The following is an 8,581-nucleotide window of genomic DNA, read 5'->3' as shown; positions in this document are numbered from 1 at the left end:
GCATGTAAGATCAGTGAAATTGGGTTTATTTCTGTACAGTACACCTCTGTGTATCATAATCAATCAAAATATGGATGTTTTAATGGTTTGGGTATGATCTAAGAACTTTTGTCTATCAACGTATGTGACAAATATGCTCTCTAAACGTCAGTTTCTAAAGATGTCTTGAAGATCAAAATTCCCACAGCATGTAAGATCAGTGAAATTGGGTTTATTTCTGTACAGTACACCTCTGTGTATCATAATCAATCAAAATATGGATGTTTTAATGGTTTGGGTATGATATAAGAACTTTTATTTATCAACGTATGTGAAAAATATGCTCTCTAAACATCAGTTTCTAAAGATGTCTTGAAGATCAAAGCCACAGCATGTAAGATCAGTGAAATTGGGTTCATTTCAGCACAACACATATCCAAAATATGTATTTTTAATGGTTTGTGTTTGCTTTAACCAAGGGAGTGTCCAATAAACATAAAACATACAGCAAATGTATATGCGAATACAGAGCAGCACTAGAGGGAGTAAATAACAATAAAAAAAATAATAATAATAACAATAACAATAATAATATTTTCATAGCACTTTTTAAGACCATAGAGAATGCTCTTGCAGTAGTCCAGTCTGGGGGGGGCATCCAGAAAAAGTCCCGCCACTGGAATGATGTAGAGGACTCTGAGACAGCCATGTGGTGCCTTTGACCAGTGGTCACGATACAGAAGACCCCTGACCAGTCAATGGGCAGTGCTTGACAAACATCATGCGTATAGGAGACAAAATGTTGTAAGCAAAACGATGTAGACACCCATCTATTCTCAGGAGCAGTCCATCTATAACTGGCAGGAACAGCTGCAGAAAAATCCCTGGGCTGTGCTTGGCTCCTTCCTGGGCTGTACTTGGCTCCTTCCTGGCATGTCTGGTCTCACTGTGTCTTTCTGCTTTTGGTGATGAGCCTGACAACAGTTGACAACCTGGAAATTAGAAAGATATAAAACATTTGAATATCGATACCAAGAGACACTACAATCTCCTAACATGCAACATATATAGTCCAAGTCCATAGGTGTCCCTGTGCACAAGCCTTTAGTTATACAGGTGCAGGTGAAGCAGGTAAGTATAATCCAAAAAATGAAAAATCAAAATCACTGCACACTGATCACTATTAATGTTTTTTTATTTGGAGCGAACAATGCGTTTCGCCAAGCGCTTCATCAGGTTCGCTCTGCATCTTCCCCCCAATCCCACAGGTGAATAAATAAGGTACAATGTCACATGACCTTTTTGGGTGCTAATAACATGTCAATCTTTTCTTGTTTTAGTACATTTCTCTACAATTTCTCTAAAATTCATAAACAACATTTGTAAGAATTAGTTCATGTGTTTATAAACAACCTCAATTAGTTCATTTTTAAACATTAACATAATTTGTACATAGTCCAGCATAGACAAAATCCCTAAAATGTCATCATATACTTTATCAAAATTGCAAGCCTGCAAAACCACACTCAAATTTTGTCTTTCAAGTCCATACGGTTCAACTGTATTCAGTTTCTGAATCCAATAGGCCTCCCTTTTTAGCAATTGTTTTACCAAATCACCCCCTCTTAGTTGAGGTTATACCCTTTCAATACCAATGAATCTCAGTGTAGTGGCTGAACCATGGTTTTTGTCCTTGTAATGTCTAGCAATGGCATACTCCATGTTATTATTTCTGATGGAAGCTTTGTGTTCAGCAATTCTTAGTTTCAGATTTCTTTTTTGTTTGGCCTATATACATCAAGCCACAAGGGCACTTTAACTTGTCTCTCTACACTACATGTGTAGAGAGACAATTGATGAATTGTTTAATACCATACTTTTTACCGGAGTAAGGGTGGGTGAATGTTTTGGTGTCCAAAGCATTTGAGCAGTGTGCACACTTGCCACACCTATAGTTACCATAAACTTGTTTAGTCAGCCAATTTTTAACTGGAGGTTCTCGGTACATGGAACTGACTACTAAATCTTTGATACATTTAAGCAATATAAACTATATATTTTATAATAGCCTTTACTCTCTAGATATTATTCAACATGAATTGGGACATGTCCCACCTTCCGCCTACCAACACAACTGCCTGGAAATCAGAATCAGAAAGAACATTTTAAATGTTTTGAGTACCAAGAAAGTAACTACAATCTCAGTGTTTCTTTTGACATGTTCAAACATACAGATGACTAAAGTTCACCTATACAACACAGGCCTATGTCTTGAAAATAGTGCACTAAAGTATTTGAGGAGGGTGGAATAAGTCTTAATTCATGTTAATGGTTTGGGTTAAGTGCTTAAATTAGCTGTGTAGGCCTGAATGTATGTTGGTTCATCAATATGGGTCTATATACACTAGACATAGACCCAAGGTTGGAGATGTCTTAATTCATATTAATTGACATCTACAGGCTTTAAGAAAATATATAGTTTAAGTGGTGGTGGAGGCCAAAATTTATAAGCTGTACAGGAGGTGATCAGCCACACTGGCGCAGACATATTCACTGTGTAGATAAACTTAGGCTATAGAATTATCTATGGGAAAAAGGCCGGGAAAAAGAAAGTGTATCTATTTGCGTATCAACATTTACATCAATTGCTATCTATGCACTACTTATGCTAACAAACACCTGTCCAAGACCAGGTACCTGTCACAAGCACAGAGAGAGAGAGAGAGAGAGAGAGAGAGAGAGAGAGAGAGAGAGAGAGAGAGAGAGAGAGAATGAGAAGAGAAGAGAACAAACAGGTAGCAGTTGGCGGACCATTTGGCCCTGGGGCCTCATTACTTCCTAACTCTGAAATCCTATCTCAGGCATTACAGAAACATGTTCCCTCACTGCATATAGGAAAACAATCCTATAGGAATTTGCCCATTATAGAACCATCCTAACTCAAGAATTTCCTTACTTAGGAATTCTAACTTAGGATGGCACAGACCCTGTCCTAAATTCAAAATAACTGCCAAAACAACAACACTCACAACAACAACACTCACATCCACACCACTCACAACAACAACACAACCACTCACAACAACACTCACATCCACACCACTCACAACAACAACACAACCACTCACAACAACACTCACAACAACAACACTCACAACAACAACACTCACAACAACAACACTCACACCAACAACACTCACAACACCAACAACACTCACAACAACAACAACACTCACAACAACAACACTCACAACAACAACAACACTCACAACACCAACAACACTCACAACACCAACAACACTCACAACACCAACACCAACAACACTCACAACACCAACAACACTCACAACACCAACAACACTCACAACAACAACACTCACAACAACAACAACATTCACAACACTCACACCACTCACAACAACAACAACTCACAACAACAACTCACAACAACAACAAAAACAACACTCACAACCACACCACTCACAACAACACTCACAACAACACCAACAACCACAACAACAACACTCACAACAACAACAACATTCACAACAATAACAACACTCAACAGCACTCACAACAACAACAACATTCACAACAATAACAACACTCACAACACTCAACTCACAACAACACTCACAACACTCAACTCACAACAACACTCACTCACAACAACACTCACTCACAACACTCACAACAACACTCACAACAACACTCACAACAACACTCACAACAACACTCACAACAACACTCAACTCACAACAGCACTCACAACACTAACAACACTCACAACACCACCAACAACACTCACAACAACAACACTCACAAAGTGCAATGTGCATCTGCCCCAATTCTGAACACTCACAACACCAACAACACCACTCACAACAACAACAGCAACACTCACAACAGCAACAGCAACACTCACAACAGCAACAGCAACACTCGCAACAACAACAACAACAACAACAACAACTCACAACAGCGACAACAACAACGTGTATCTGTCCTAATTCTCAACACTCACAAGAACAACAACAACACTACCAACAACACCAGCTATGTTTTCAATTTCAGAGGGGTATTTACAAAACACGTTTCATCCAGTCCTTCCAGTTGCAGAGTTCGCAGGGGCCTGCACGATAAATCGTTATAAAATCGCGATCTCGATTCACCCCTGTGCGCAATTTAATTTTTAAATGACTTCGATTCTCATTTCATTTTACGAGCCGACTGCATCACAAACGCTGTTACTTTCTTCTGTGAGTTTTAAAGCGCTCCCAAATGCTGTAATGCTCTCTCTCCCTTTTAAGTTCTCACAAAGGTCAGGGATTCACCCTTAGCCAATGACAAAGCGCCTTTTAGTCACATGTTTCACTGGTGGAGCGAGCACAGTGGCCTAGTTTGGGAAGCCTTCGGGGCTGCAGCGTCGTCCAACTAGTGCGACAGGAAATAAACAAAATTGATGTTGATGAAAACGCAGGTAGCCTAGCAGTGTTGGGGTAACGAGTTAAAGTTACGCACTACAGTAACGAAGGTAACAGAAGTAAGGTAACACATTACAATTCAAATTTCAGTAATTAGTTACAGTTACTGAATACTAATTCTGGAGGGCACTGTATGTACTATTTTTGGTAGCCTATTGTACTTAAATGGTCAGTATTTTCTTTATTCATTGAAGCCTCTCTATGTTTAGAGGCGCAATGTGCTATAGGTGCCAAAAAATCTATGTTTGGTATTGCAGTTTGCACTGCATTTGCTAATTTGTTTTGTTTTGTCATGGTTTATGTGTGCAATAAACATTAGACTTCATGAAAAAAAAAAATCGTGGCAGAGAATTGTGATTCTAAGCTAAAACATTGTGATTCATATTTTTCCATGAATCGTGCAGGCCTATAGAATAGTGTTAAAAATAAAACTACCCTTGCATTGCATTGCAATAGTTATACTTGTTCCCTGAAGTTGGTAGTAGGCCAGGGGTGGGCAAACTGCGGCCCGCTGGCTGGATCCGGCCCGCCAAGCATTTAATTTGGTTATCAGGCTGCTTACTATTTTTTTTCCTGTGATAGACGATGTTGGTTAGCTTTACTGCAAACTGCTCTCACTCTTCTTAGAGAACGTTCACAATGTCAATGTCAAAACATCATGTAACATAGAGATGATAGGCCCATCTCCTTTGCAGCTGATCTAACTTGAACGTTATGCTACTCCATTTAATTGGGAACGTGTCCGAGCGCTCATGAGAGGGAAAGAGAGCGGCAGGTTCCAGCTGGCTTGTCATTGTTGATAATTGATATCTCCTTCTTATAAGAAACTTTTAAACTGAAATCATATGAAGGCAATAGTAGCTCCCACTACCGACCATTTATAAACTGTGAGAGGGCACAGCCATAGCTACAGCAGTAGCCATAGTGGAGCGGAGCTGGCAGAAGATACAGTAATTGAGAACTAAACATGAATTGTTGTCAAAGCGACAGTGCACAATTTATACATTTGTTAAACAGCATCAATTTAGCAGTATTTAATTAGCAATTAATATTTGCCGGCCAATTTGCAAAATCCCAATGTGGCCTTTGAGCCAAAAAGTTTGCCCACCCCCGTAGTAGGCATATAAGTAACGGCGGATTGATATTACCTAGGCTACTACTAGGTGTCCCGATTGGAGTCGATTGGAGTGCGCTTTTCTGTTTACTTTTCGGCGCAGTACTACTAACCGGAGCAAGTAAAATTCCGAAGAAACTAGTCCCTCAAAATGTAATGCGATCATTGAAATAAAAGGATAGAATAATGTTAGAAATAAAACTATCAACACAGACATTTACATCGATAGTCTGGCGTTATAATTTATTTGGGTGTCACCGGACAGTGGATGGGTACACTACTAACTGGATAGGACCGTTTTTGCTGCCACTGCTACTGAAATATACTGTGAAGCTGTGACGTGCCTCAAGATCTAACGGGCTAATGAGCTGCACCTGAGAGCAGGTCTCCAGCTAAAAGGGCTGCTTCCTCCATTCATACTTTGGGTTTTGGACATGCAACACTGCACTCAGACACATTACAAACACACAACATCCATGCATTACTGATGACTGACTTGGACACACCTCACACTGTTTGTTTGTTTGTTTGTTATTTGGTTAGTTTGGTTAATAAATCCATACTTTAGTTGAAGATCCAACCTCTCGACTCCCTCTTTGGTTGTGGTCTTACCCCTAGGTCATAACAGCAGCCAATGTGAAAAATGTGAGGTAGTACAAAAACAGTGCAAGATGTACTTACCTAGGACGACTGAAGGAATTGCCAAACCAAAGACATGGGTCTAGTGCGAGAGGGTGGGGGTAGAAAGGAGTGTAGAAGTCCAACACATCGGACCAGCTTTAAAAAGGAAAAAACAATCTTAATATAATAAAAGCTCAGTTAGAATCAATTCATAAGCATATTTGTTTGTGATACGTTCTACCTCTAAATGTAAGCTTACACAAAGGGAGATGACAGTATTTTTTCCGGCTTTCAGTTTTTCTGAACATGCTAGCGAATGTGTAATTTACATACCGGCTGGCTGTGCCTCTTAAATCACGAAACAATGAATGTCCAGTTCAAGTCAAGTTAGGTCCTCCACAGGATGCCACCTTATCTGAAAGAGATGAAAAGGACCCACCAAAAACAATTACTACGTGTAATTATTCTCCTTTATTCAGTTATAAGTGCACTGCCTTGTGAATCATATATTTTATTGGGGTCCAGTGCATTATTGATAAGTTCAAAACAAGCACCTTAACAGCTGAAAACAGCAATTATGCAGACAAGGTGGGCTAACAGTGAACGAGGTGGCAATCAGTTTACAATTTGTGCAACGATTATAATCACACCACATTGTCTCCTGCTACTAAAATTAGCTTATCATAATGGTGTCCCATAGTCAATTTAGAGCTGCTTTGTTTGTAAACATAAATGTAGCATTGGCTAGCTTGTTAGCTCTCCATGTAGGTCTGTGTAAAATCACAACCCTCCCTTCAATTACTTCACTGGTATCGTTTTCTTGGCATAGTAACGTGCATAAGTAACGACTCGGGATCAAAATGAACAATGTTTTTTTTTTAAGTACTACTTACGAAAACATTGATGGTCGCGAAACAAAAGCCCACTGCTACGTTTGTTATGTCCGCCATTTTTAAATCTGCCGCGATGAGGGAACGGAAATACGCACCAGACACAGTTGTCTGCTGAACGAATCACATTGCGACTTTTCGCATACTAATTAGTCTGGAGTCTTTCTACCAATCATTGTCATTTGGGGTTCTGTCCCATGGTTAAGGACTGCTTTATGCCTCGGATCTTCCGAAGCTAGGTGCAATTTGTCAAGGTTAGGTGGGCAGATTTTTCAGCGAGCTCCGTCACCGCCTTCTCGAGAATATGTAGCGCGCATTTCAAGGAGGACGATTACCACTCAGGGGATGCCAAGATGGTCTCACTTGGTTTAAAGAGTGAGAGGATGGCGAAGTTAATTCCTACCGCTTTGCCGTCTGTGCATGCAAACCTCTCTGCCTGCCCTGTCCCAAGGTCCAGAGACACCGTCTGCCGCAAGCGAGATATTGCCACGGTAAGCATCATGCTAATGTTTACAAGCTGCGCGTTAGCTAACTCTGTGTGTATTTTGCATATCGTGTTCCCTTTGACACAGCCTCCACTACAATCATGGTCAGTCTGACATTAGAGGATATTTCGTGATTCACGAATATGAGCCAAAACAAAATTGCGCTGAAGTAAATGTCCATATCGTCATGAAAGCATCATGGCTAGCGTTGGGATCAGTGGTGGTGATCATCAAGCAGCCTTCACAACTAAACAGTGTGTTTGCGTTTTTTGTTAGACTGCTACGGTTCTCTTTCACATATATTTGGCCATGACCGTGTCACCAGGGCTGTAGTGGAGGCTAACGCAAGTAAACACAGTTTACCCACCTCTGACATTTCAGAAACAGAGTTTATCCACTTCTCACTTCAGAGTTTAGCTACCTCCCAATACAGTAAATGCACTACCTCATAGAGTTTATGCACCACATGCACTCTATAGACATTTATTACCACTAGTATTGATGTAAACATTTAACAGTAACCTTCAACATCATCAAATATGTTCTGAATGTCTTTCATGTATTTTTTAATACATCGAGTAGCGCATATCAGGGTCCACTGTACTGTAATCTTTTTTCTCTTGTGTACCCTCTTCGCTGACCTTTTTTATATTTGTTTTCACAAGATGTTGACAGACGCCTCACAGCAGGAGACCATGGACAGTGTGATACTGGGGATCAGCCCTTGCCCACCTCCACTTCTGATGCTGGGACACAGGTGTACCAGGCTGGCTTTAGTCTGTTGGTTTGTGATGTCATCATATTTGAGTGTTCTACTGTATTGGTTATGTAAGTGGTAATAATTGTCGCTGTACCCCATTCAAGGGGTGCTGCATGTCTGCTCCTCTGTCTGTGTGCTTGGATTTTCTTTTTTGTTGTTATTTGCATGACATTTCTTGTATGTAATTCAAAATAATTTACCAATCATTTTACCTGTGCCTTGTCAACCTCTGTGTGCGGTGTTGTCTG

At 40.2% G+C, this 8,581-nt stretch overlaps 1 long non-coding RNA gene across 1 annotated transcript; it reads right to left on the bottom strand.

Annotated features, from left to right (window-relative positions):
- Nucleotides 1–379: 379 nt before the first annotated feature.
- LOC143131167 (uncharacterized) lies at nucleotides 380–7,298 on the bottom strand. The gene is made up of 4 exons (XR_012988047.1): nucleotides 7,092–7,298; nucleotides 6,532–6,613; nucleotides 6,259–6,354; nucleotides 380–971 (listed from the first exon to the last, which is right to left on the bottom strand). It is a non-coding gene; the product is annotated as an uncharacterized LOC143131167 (long non-coding RNA).
- Nucleotides 7,299–8,581: the final 1,283 nt, after the last annotated feature.

The sequence above is a fragment of the Alosa pseudoharengus genome, unplaced genomic scaffold, assembly GCF_046254945.1.
Source record: "Alosa pseudoharengus isolate Yale_2024_CS ecotype anadromous, Long Island Sound unplaced genomic scaffold, YU_APseudo_1.1 YU_APseudo_1.1_scf_1, whole genome shotgun sequence".
Taxonomy (NCBI): domain Eukaryota; kingdom Metazoa; phylum Chordata; class Actinopteri; order Clupeiformes; family Clupeidae; genus Alosa; species Alosa pseudoharengus.
This window is presented reverse-complemented; position numbering and strand designations above follow the sequence as displayed.